Source organism: Mus pahari, chromosome 20 (genome assembly GCF_900095145.1).
Source record: "Mus pahari chromosome 20, PAHARI_EIJ_v1.1, whole genome shotgun sequence".
Taxonomy (NCBI): Eukaryota; Metazoa; Chordata; class Mammalia; order Rodentia; family Muridae; genus Mus; species Mus pahari.
This window is the reverse complement of record NC_034609.1, coordinates 8093959-8102847: the sequence shown is the minus strand read 5'-3', so window position 1 is coordinate 8102847 and position 8889 is coordinate 8093959.

The following is an 8889-nucleotide window of genomic DNA, read 5'->3' as shown; positions in this document are numbered from 1 at the left end:
AACAACAACAACAACAACAACAACAACAAAAAAAACCACTCCAGCTCCTTTCCCCATCACAACTGTCATTTCCTTCTTTCTGCTCTAGTTCCTGGTCTTCTTCACTGTGGTGCTGGTTAAGACTGGAGACCAGTAGCCGGGTCTGCTAGCCACACCATGAATACTGTCCTGGCCTGACTCCCCCCCCCCCCAGACACATTAGATGATTACATTTCAATTCTGACTCACTCAAGTTTTTAGATACAATACAGTTGTATTCTTTGCCAGAACGTAACCAAATGCCTGTGGTCCCGTTCCCAGTAGATTTCTTTTTCCTCTCTGAAACTTCATGAGCACTGAAGTGGAAGTCTAAGGGTTGACTGGAGATTCAGTTGTGTCAGACAGTGTTTTGTTGGGGCAGATACATGAAAGAGTGTTGTCCTGAAGTGGATACAGGCGGAAGGATGCTTCACTGAGGCAGACACAGGTGAAAGAATTGTAAGGGTCCATAATTCACCAAAGAATGATACCCGGTAAATGCAAAGAGTGTTTTATTCTGCAGGAGTCCAGCATGCTGGGATCTCCCATTACCAGGTTAGAGAGACAACCAAGTGGGCTCACAGGCCTGATTATGTATTAGGGGATTCTGGGGTAGGTGACCTTTATCTTACTCCATCTCTGGGGACGTTCCATTACCAGGGGATAGGGGCTGGAGACTGTTGCGGTGGTGGGCGGGTGGCTTCCTGCCACTTCCTCAGACTCAGGCCGATTGGCAGAGTGATATCAGCTGAGACACATTCACATGGAGTTTTGCTGTGACAGACTCACATTCGGAGGCAAGACAGGTGGCAAGGCGAGACCCACGGAGGGCAAGGCGAGACCCACGGAGGGCAAGGCGAGGCCCACGGAGGGCAAGGCGAGGCCCACGGAGGGCAAGGCGAGACCCACGGAGGGCAAGGCGAGACCCACGGAGGGCAAGCGATGCTTGGAGGGAGTTGTGAATAGGACTCACCTGACTGTGAGGGTGGCTTGTTTACAGAGCTAGTTCTGCAACTTTTCTTGGTCTTGAGCCTTTGCTGATCTTCCCTTCAATGAGAGAGGCACAGCTGAGAACTTCTGGTGTCCCTAGCTGTCCAGTTTCCTCCTGCTGACTGGCGTAGATTCGGCCGAGGCCAGGCTGTCTCTCCTAGGTCGTGCCACCACTGCTGCTTTTCCAACACTACTGAACTGGGCTGCTGGTGTATCCGTGACTTGTCTGTGAGCGGACTGAGTACCACCGCTGACCTATGAACTGAAGTGAAGATTTCCTGATAACGCAGATGGGATTTGCTCCAGAGAACCATTTCTAAACAGGTCCACTTCCCCTATATCCTTTTTTTCCACACTACCTCTGATGGGTGGTGGGCTAGAAGGGAGGTTAAAACCTTTAAGAACCGTTATTTAAATTAGGGTGTAATAAATCTCACCCTACAGAACACAGTCTCTACTGTCCACATTTCTTTTTTATTTTAAGTTTTTTATTGAAAATTCATACAATAAACTTGGATCATGATTTCTCCTCCCACACTTCCTCCCAGTTCCTCCCCACCTCCCTACTCATCCAACCTCCACACCTTCTTTTTCTCTTTAGAAAACAGACATATAAAACAAACAAAACAGATTTTTACAAAAAAAATGAAAAGCACAAGAAACATATAGACACACATAAAAAAAAAAAAAACAAAAAAACAGAAAAACACAAAAAACCAGAAACCATAATATGCAAGCAAAAAGTCAGAAAGAAAAAATGCTCAAATAAATAATATGAGACAAAAAAAAAATCTACAAAGGGCTGGTGAGATGGGTAAGAGCACCCGACTGCTCTTCTGAAGGTCCAGAGTTCAAATCCCAGCAACCCCATGGTGGCTCACAACCATCTGTAACAAGATCTGGCGCCCTCTTCTGGAGTGTCTGAAGACAGCTACAGTGTACTTACATATAATAAATAAATAAATCTTTTTTAAAAAAATCTACAAAAATAGCACTGAGTCTGTTTTGTGTTAGCCATGTGTGGTGAGCAGAGCACACCACCCCCCTCTCAGCCTGGCTAACATTTGCAGTGAGGTTTTTGCAGTGAGGTTTTTGCAGTGAGGTTTTTCCTTTGCAAGCAGTTGATTGCAGATAGCATTCTGGTTAAGAATGGGACCCCATCTGACCCGAACCTCTCTGCAGGTCCTGTGCGCGCTGCCATAGCCTCTGTGAACCCCATCCCGTTTATAATTGAGTTCTCTGAAGTCTCCTACTCTCTGCAAATTGTCCAGTTGTGAATCTCTGTGTTAGCTCCCAACTACTGCAAGAAGTGTCTTTGATGATGTCTAAGCTAGGCACTGATCTACGTGTGTAGCAGAATGTTATTAAGAACCATTTTATTGCTGTTTTCCCCTATGCCCCTGGCTTGTCTAGTCTCCGGCTCTTGGCCACCAGAGCAGTGTCAGGCAAGGCTACCATTTCATGGAGTGTCTTAACTCCAATCAGAGAGTGGTTGGTCACTGTCACAGCTTACATGCCACCACGGCACTAACATGTAATGCAGACAGGCCACCATTGTGGATCAAAGGGTTTGTAGCTGGGTTAGTGTCTACCTACAAGTCAGTAGGAATGGAAGCTCCAGTTGGTACCAGCTCATCTTCTCCATGTTCAATGAGATGTGTAGGTGCTATCTTCAGCAATGGGTCCTTTACCGTCAGTTTGTAGAGAGCAGACAATAGCCTTGATGATAGCCTGAATTGTTTGAGGGTTTCCACAGGGCTCCTTTAGCCAACGACTCAATTAGACAGAACCCACTCCTGGCATTGGAGATTTCATTTGGTGGCGAAAGATAGCTGGTTTGGGCACTGCCTTCCCCATATGGCAACTTCATTTAGATTTTGTTCATCTATGTATATATTTTAATAAGCTTCTACGATAGTAGGTTTTCCCCTCAAATGACCCTTAATGTTAGGTTTTTTTTTTCTTCCTGTATTTCTCTCCCTTAGCTTTCTCTTCCCTCTGTTCTCAATATAATCCTGTTCCAGTCTCTCTCTATAACTATATATTCTATTTCTCCTTCCTTGGGAGATCCCCCCTGCCCTAGTCCTTTACTCTATATGTAATCTCTGTGCATACATGAACTGTAGCATACCTATGGAAGGGTTATCAGCTAACATGCACATATGAGAGAACACATATAATATTTGTTGTTTGGGGTCTGGGTTACCTCACTTAAGATGATGTTTTCTTACTCTATCTACCTGCAAAAATTTGATTTTTTTGCTTTTTAACATCTGAATAATATACCATTGCATATGGTGGAGAGATGGCTCGGTGGTTAAGAGCACTGGATGTTGTTCCAGAGCCCCTGAGTTCAATTCCCAGCAACCACATAGTAGCTCACAACCACCCGGCTGGAGTGTAGATTTTTAAATTATGTCTTTATGATGGATTTCCTTGATGTCTGTTGTGATGTCCCTCTTTCTTTTTTTTTTTTTCTCTAACTCTACTAATTTAGATCTCTCTCCATCTTTTAGTTCATTTAGCTAAAGGTTTATCAACCTTATTAATTATCTCAAAGCACTGACTGAGCTGGGCAGTGGTGGTGCATGCCTTTAATCCCAGCAGTTGGGAGGCAGAGGGAGGTAGATTTCTGAGTTCGAGGCCAGCCTGATCTACAAAGTGAGTTCCAGGACAGTCAGGGCTATACAGAGAAACCCTGTCTCGAAAAACCAACAAAACAAAACAAAACAAACAAACAAAAAACCAAGAAAAAGAAAAAAGAACTGACTGTTCATTAATTCTTTGTATTGTTTTATTTGGTTCAACTTTATTGATTTGGCCCTGAGTTTGTGAAGTGGAAGTTCCTGCGTGGGTCAGACTCGATGGTGAGGCAGACTCAGGTGCTGAGTTTTGTTTGAATTTCTATATACAAGGAGGAATTTAAGGTTGTTTTGTTTTTATTGTATATTAATAGAAATTTAATGTTGTTTCATTTGAATTATTATATACTGATAGGATTTTTAAGGTTGTTTTGTTAGACTATATTTTACATAAGCTGTTTAATTTAAAATATGTAATGTTCTAGTTTCATGGTTCATGTCATTCTTATTGCATGTAGATTGTTAATATCAGAGAAAAGGACAATCTTTTAAATGAAAGGGAGGCTATGAAATGGAAGATCCTGGTTGGGTCATGTGATGCAGACTCAGGTGGTGAGGCCAACTGGTGTTTTGCTGAGGCAAGACCCATGGGAGGACGTGTGATGTTTGGAGTATAAATAGGATTCAGTGGACAGAGACAGCGAGCTTGCATAGCTAGCTTTGCATACTTCATTGGTTTGTTGATCTTTGCTTCATTGAGAAAGGCATGGCAGAGAACTTCTCCTGGCATCCCCGTTGGTCCTGGTTGTGAAGGACTTGCTGTTTCGGGGCGATTATGCCGCTGCTGGGCTGCTACTGTAGTGATAAACAGACTGATAGGGCTGGAGAGATGGCTCAGTGGTTANGANCAACGACTGCTCTTCCAGAGGTCCTGAGTTCAATTCCCAGCAACCACATGGTGACTCACAACCATCTGTAATGGGATCTGATGCCCTCTTCTGGTGTGTCTGGGGAAAGCAATCATGTACTCATATACAAAAAATAAATAAATAAATAAATAAATACAACAACAACAAAACCCCAGAGACTGGAATCGCCCCGAGGAACTACTTCTAACCAGGTCCACACCCCCTTGTACTATTAGCCATCTTTTCTCCCCTGCCTTTGGACAGTGGGCTAGAAATGGGGTCAACGTGTTTGTGAACCCTTATTAAAACTAGGTTTTAAAAAATCTAAGCCTACATGTTGATTATTTCTTGCCATCTACTTTTATGGAGTGTTATGTCTTCTTTTTGTTCTAGAGTTTCAGTTGCTCCATTAGGTTACAAATACTCATATTACTAATTACTCTCCAACACTCAGTGCTAGTAACTTGCCATTGTGTCCCATAGCTGTGGGCATGCTGTGCTTTTATTTTCATTCAATTCTAGAAAGTTTTAAATTTCCTTCTTGATTTTTGCCTCAACCCATTTTTCACTCAGTAGTGAGTTGTTCAGTTTCCGTGAATTTGCACACTTTCTGTTGTTTCTGCTGTTGTTGGTATCCAGCTTTAATCCATGGTGGTCAAATAGGAGGCAGGAGGTTTCAATTTTCTTGTCTGATGAGACTTGTTTTGTGTCCAAGTATATGGTAGATTTTGGAGAAAGTTCCATGAGGTGATGAGAAGAAGGTATAGTCTTTTGTGTTTGGGTGAAATGTTCTATAAATATCTGCTAGATCCATTTGGTTTATAGTGCTATTCAATTTTAGCATTTCTCTGTTTTTTATCTGGATTACCTGTCTATTGGACAGTGTGTGATATTAAAATCACCCACTAGCATTGTGTGAGGGTCAATGTGTGATTTTAGCTGTAGTAATGTTTCTTTTACAAACTTGGGTGTCCTTGTGTTTGGTGCATCGATGTTAAGAATTGCAATGTCCTCTTGGTGGATTTTTTTCTTTGATGAGTTAGGAGTATCTGTCTTACTTACGGTTTTACTGGTGTAAACAGACACTATGACCAAAGCAACTCTTATAAGGACAATATTTAATTGGGGCTGACTTACAGGTTCAGAAGTTCAGTCCATGATCATCAAGGTGGGAACTTGGCAACATCCACGAAGGCATAATACAGGAGGAGCTGAGAGTTCTACATCTTCATCTGAAGGTTGTTAGCAGAATACTGACTTCCAGACAGCTGGGATGAGGGTCTTAAAGCCCAGGCCCACAGTGACACACCTACTCCAACAGGGTCGCATCTAATAGTGCTACTCCCCGGGCTGAGCACATACAAACCATCAGTGTTCTTCTCTATCTCTTTGACTAGTTTTGATTTGAAATGATTTTTGTCAGATATTAAAATGGCTTCACCTGCTTGCTTTTTGTTTTTTTCCCCTCCTTCTTCTATTTCTATTATTTGCTTGAAATCTTTTTTAAAGGTTTATTTATTTATTATTTATTTATTTATTGTATGTGAGTATGCTGTAGCTGTCATTCAGTATTTATCTATTGTATGTGAGTATACTGTAGCTGTCGTTCAGTATTTATTTATTGTGAGTATACTGTAGCTGTCGTTCAGTATTTATTTATTGTATGTGAGTATGCTGTAGCTGTCGTTCAGTATTTATTTATTTATTGTATGTGAGTATACTGTAGCTGTCACTCAGGCATACAAAAAGAGGGCATCCGATCCCATTACAGTTGGATGTGAGCCACCGTGTGGTTGCTGGAAATTAAACTCAGGACTCCTGGAAGAGCAGTCAGTGCTCTTAACCCTGAACCAACTCTCCAGCCCCCTGGAATATTTTTTCCATTCTGTTCTTGGGATGATGTGTATCCTTGATGGTAAGATGTGTTTCTTGGATGTAGCAGAGAAGAAAAATGGATCCAACCCACTCTGTTAGTCTGTGTCTTTCCTTGAAGACTTGAGACCATTAATATTGAGTTATCTATGAGCAGTATTTATTAAATTCTGTTTTTTTAAAGACACTGTAGCTGTCTTCAGACACACCAAAAGAGGGTGTCAGATCTCATTATGGGTGGTTGTGAGCCACCATGTGGTTGCTGGGATTTGAACTCAGGACCTTCAGAAGAGCAGTCAGTGATCTTACCCACTGAGCCACCTTGCCAGTCCAAATTCTGTTTTGTTGTTATGGTGTGGTCTTCCCCCTCTTTTGATTTTTCAGTCTGAGACTATTCTTTGTGGGGTTTTGTTGGTGTGGCCAACTTCTTCATATTGAAGTTTTCCTCCTAGCACTTTCTAGCAGTATCTGTAGACTGTGCTTAGATTTGTTTTTATTGTGGAATATTTTATTTTGTCTATTGTGATTGATATAGTAGTCTGGCCTGGCATTTGTGGTCTCTTAGAGTTTGCAGAACACCCATACATACCCTGCTGGAGTTCAGAGTCCCCATTGAGAAGCTGGGTGTTGTTCTAATCCAAATGGGTCTGTCTTTATGTGTTACTCCACCTTTTCCCCTGCAGCTTTAATATTATTTCTTTATTCTGTAAGTTTAATGTTTTGATTATTATGTGTCATCAAGAATTTCTTTCCTGGTTCAGTGTATCTGGTGTTCCGAATGCTTCCTGTACCTTGATAGGCATCTCCTTCTTTAGGTTAGGAAAGTTTTCTTCTATGAGTTTGTTAAAAAATATTTTCTGAGCCGGGCGTGGTGGCGCACACCTTTAATCCCAGCACTCGGGAGGCAGAGGCAGGCGGATTTCTGAGTTCGAGGACAGCCTGGTCTACAGAATGAGTTCCAGGAGAGCCAGGGCTACACAGAGAAACCCTGTCTCGAAAAACCAAAAGAAACAAAAAATGTTCTGAGCTGAGTGTGGTGGCACATGCCTTTAGTCCCAGGAGTTGGGAGACAGAAGCAGGCAGATCTCTGTGAGTTCAAGGAGAGCCCGGTCTACAGCCTGGTAAGTTCCAGGATAGTCAGGGCTATACAGAGAACCATGTCTGAAAAACCCAAACACACACACACACACACACACACACACACACACACACACACACACACACGCACACGCACACGCACACGCACACATAGTAGATAAGTAAGAAAATAGAAAGAAAGAGCTGGGTGAGGCCAAATGGGCACAGGTGGCTTGGGGAAATGGGACCCTTAGGAATGGCTGGGGACACCAAGTTATTAAGATCACCCCCCTAGAGAGGCAGCCACCAGGGACTTTTCCAAGCCTCTTAAGTACCAGGAACTGGAGGTTGCCTGGTTTCTATCCCCAGGCACAAGGAAGTGTCTCATGAGTGTCTCATGCAGCACCAGAAGTGGCTGGAAGAATACTATTCCAGTGTGGTGTAGAGTACATCTGTTCCAGTGCGGTGCACACGGAACCCGTCTGTTCCGGTGTGGTGTACACGGAGCCCACTTATATTCCCAACACTCAGGAGAGAGAGGCAGCAGAACTGCAAGTTCAAGGCCAGCCAAGAATTAGAAAGACCCTGTTTCAAAATAAGTAAAAAGAGAGCTGGGCCTATAGCCCAGTGATAGAGCATTGCCTGTCATGCTCAATTCCAGTGCTGTATAAGAAAGAGAGAGAAATCAGTAATTCGCAATTATTAATATTTAGTTATATTTGTTCTGCTGTGTTCTCTCTGGGTGTGATTGTACGTGTGTGATTGTGTGTATGTGTGTGTGATTGCGTGTGTCTGTGCTTGGTGGTTTAAATAAGAACGTTTCTCATAGGCTCAGATACTGGAAGGGCTGGATTGTATGTGTGTGATTGTGTGATGTGTGTGTCTGTGCTTGGTTTCTCATAGGCTCAGATACTGGAAGGGCGGGTCTCATAGGCTCAGATACTGGAAGGGCGGGTCTCATAGGCTCAGATACTGGAAGGGCGGGTCTCATAGGCTCAGATACTGGAAGGGCTGGTCTCATAGGCTCAGATACTGGAAGGGCGGGTCTCATAGGCTCAGATACTGGAAGGGCGGGTCTCCAGTTAGTCATGCCGCTTGGGTAGACTTAGGAAGTGTGATCTTGCTGGAGAGACTATGTCACTGGGCTCAGGATTTGTGATTTCAAAGCCTTGTGCCTCCAGTTCACTCCATTTGTTTTGTGCTTGTAGTTCCTAATGTGACCCCTCAGCTCCCTGCTCCAGGTACTCTACCTGCGGCCTGCTGCCTCTGCTCTGCCATCAGAGGGTCTCATCCTCTGAAACCGAAGCTAAAATCAACATTCTCCTATATATCCCCTTGGTCACTGTGTTATAGACGCAACAGAAAGATAACCAAGACAATATCTGTCTTCTAATGTGTGCTCTACTACATATTATTTGCAAAAACTCTACACAGATATAATT